The sequence below is a fragment of the Pseudophryne corroboree genome, chromosome 4 (genome assembly GCF_028390025.1).
Source record: "Pseudophryne corroboree isolate aPseCor3 chromosome 4, aPseCor3.hap2, whole genome shotgun sequence".
Lineage (NCBI taxonomy): Eukaryota > Metazoa > Chordata > Amphibia > Anura > Myobatrachidae > Pseudophryne > Pseudophryne corroboree.
The window spans coordinates 913,008,906-913,012,019 of NC_086447.1; the positions used below are offsets into that span (position 1 = coordinate 913,008,906).

General features: G+C 35.5%; 1 long non-coding RNA gene and 1 pseudogene across 1 annotated transcript; both read left to right on the forward strand.

Moving 5' to 3' along the window:
- Positions 1-402: 402 nt before the first annotated feature.
- Positions 403-1,894, forward strand: LOC134911887 (uncharacterized). The gene is made up of 3 exons (XR_010176934.1): positions 403-558; positions 1,177-1,267; positions 1,787-1,894. It is a non-coding gene; the product is annotated as an uncharacterized LOC134911887 (long non-coding RNA).
- Positions 1,895-2,715: 821 nt separating this feature from the next.
- On the forward strand, positions 2,716-2,834 carry LOC134912489 (5S ribosomal RNA; annotated as a pseudogene).
- The last annotated feature ends 280 nt before the right edge of the window (positions 2,835-3,114 follow it).

Here is a 3,114-nt window from a genome sequence, read left to right on the forward strand (position 1 = left end):
TTTTGTTATTAAATAATTTTAGGGGCTTTTTATGAATTAATTTTGTTATTAAATAATTTTATTCTAATTGTTTGTTTGGGTGACTTTTTTTGGTGATTGGTTATCCACTGTAGGAATCCAGAAAACCTCATCTTCTACAGTATAAGATATACCCATTTGGAAGGACTTCCGTTCAATCTGTACAAGAACTTTAGAGCACTCAGGAATTGTTTTTTCTGTATATATATATATATATATATATATATATATATATATATATAAGTATTTGGTATGTTTTTGAAGCGCTGAGTACGGTGTGTAAGGTACCGCTAACAGATTATATCTTTATTGTAACTGAAAAGAATTATTACATTTACTAATGTATAAACCAAAGTTTATATGCTTAAAAACTCCGCCCCAGCATCTTGGAAATGTGGGACGGCATACCACAGGTTTGGTGGGGGCCATATGGCTCACAGCCATGACTATAAGAATAGGACACAGTTCTGAAGTGGGACAGAGCACTGAGAAGGAATTTCAACCGAAGTTGCATCGCTATACACACGTGAAGACATTACGGTAAGTAATAATAATAATAATTGTATTTATATAGCGCTCTTTCTCCAATAGGACCCAAGGCACTTAAGTGTTATTATTATTATTATGCAGGGTTGCAGATTAAATATGTGGTAATAGTGCCATCTAGTGGATCATTTTGGGAATGCACTGACACTGTATTTCATGTAAATCGTTTGACTGACCTCATGTTTATACAAATTGCATATTTTTTATTTTACAAATATAGCTGTGAATTAATGTGATTAAAGTGCAATAAAGGTGTATAAAATGTTAGGAAGCGCTTCCTAACATTTTATATTCCATTTTTGCACTTTAATCTTCAATTGGTATTTAGTAAGTACCATTGGGAGCAGCTTAGTATTGTTAGTAAGTACCATTGGGAGCAGCTTAGTATTGATTAAATTAATTAATTTTGTGTATGATAAAACGAGCAGGATAGTTGATCATACGAGCACCAGGGATTTCTTTTGGTTTTTAATTAATGTGACTGCCTGAAGGTTGTTTAAATATGTGGTAATAGTACCATCTAGTGGTTCATTTTGGGAATGCACCGACACTGTATTTCATGTAAATCGTTTGACAGATATTAATCATTTCTCATTTTCATTATTGGTTCAGAGACAGACAATGCAGAACATCAACAACAAAGATGATTTCATGTGTACATCCGGATCCGATGATGATTTGCCAAGTTATCAAACGACCCATGGTAAGCTATGTCTATAAATACCATTGACACGTTTTTATTTATATTTAAAGTTTAAATAGTACGAAATTATAGTCAAGGTCTACAATTTGTTCATTTTTACTTATTTTTAAAAGTTTAAATAGTATGAACGTACAACAGTCTGGATACATTGATAAGTAATTTTATTTCTCCCAATTTAATGACTGTAACCACAAACACAGAGAATTTCGATTCGGTTGGAGATAGCCCATTTGGTTTAGATTTCAGCGTTATACCCGATTTTATTAATATTTTGGAATTGGCTCCAGCCTGTGAGTAACATGATATTTTTATTTATTTTTTATTTATTTATTTATTATTATTTTTATTTATTTATTTATTTTTCCACAGCTAAAGAATTAAAAATAAACCTTGTACAATTGTGCTGATTTGTTGTCAACTGTACACACTTTATATTCTCAATAATACATCTCTTTTTCATGTTATTCTAATTTTATACCGTATGTAATATTTATTTTTATTTTTTTTCACCGGCTAAAGATTCCACAAAAATGGATGATGCGACGGCTGACGGTATTCTATGGGACATATTGAACAAACCTGAATATTGTCACAACGCCGCTATACAGACCAGCAATGTTGTTGATGAGCGACTGTTTTTCCCCCACGCGACAGGGGGTCGGGCTAAAACATTCGAATATAAAGTAGGTGTGTATTCAAACACTGTTATATGGTATATTGTTATGCAGTGATTTAAATGCTGAGTTACGGGCATCGATGTTTATATTTATTTTATAATATATGTATTACACATGATGCTGTAGCAAGGCGATATGATCCTACGATACCAGCAGGCCATGATACCGTCGCGCAAATACACAGGCCTAGTACAAACGGAAAAACATCAAAACGCACAACCGCCGCTGAAACGGGGAACCATCAATTCGCAACAGCAGGTGTGTAATCAAACACTGTTATATGGTATATTGTTATGCTGTGATTTAAATGCTGATTTACGTGCATCTGCGTTTATATTTATTTTATAATATATGTATTACAGATAATGCTGTAGCAAGGCGATATGATCCTATGATACCAACAGGCCGTGATACAGTCGCGCAAATACACAGGCCTAGTACAAGCGGGAAAACATCAAAACGCACAACCGCTGCTGAAACGGAGAACCATCAATTCGTAACGCCGTCGATTGTACATAACAGCCTAAAGGATGTTGCTAGGTCATCGGTTATGGTAGTGCATAACAGTTGTATCAACCCGAACAAACGAAGGCTGGCTCGACCAAGAACGAATGAGAGAAGTCATAATTCAGCATTTACAGATCTTAAAAGAAAATTGTCATATTCCGAAAATGATAAGCCGCAACGGAGAAGGATCGCGTTACAAACTGTATCAAGCGTAAGTAACGATGTTGCTGTAACATCAAAACACACAGCCTTGGTAGATAATTTCTCTACTATCATACCACGCTGCCAATGCCCGATCTCGTCCGATCTTGGAAGCGAAATAGCGTTAGGCCAGGCCAGTACCTTGAGGGGAGACTCCGTGGGAATACCTGGTTTTGTAGAGTAGATATTATTCCCCTTCCCTAGAAGGGTGGACACCAACAGCAGTATCACCACTACGAGCTATTTCTAACATCTATCTACTTCCATCGTTTCTCAGATCATGCTAATTTAGATATTTTCAATCTTTCCAACAAAATGAATTTACGGGTGAACAGCTAACCTCTTGGTATTAACCTAATCCAAGTTGTCCTCCAAGATATCAACTGACCTCGTAGGTTGGTCTCATTAATACAGATTATCTGTACTGGTCGGGAGAAACGGGTGCTAGACTATTTTGTGTCT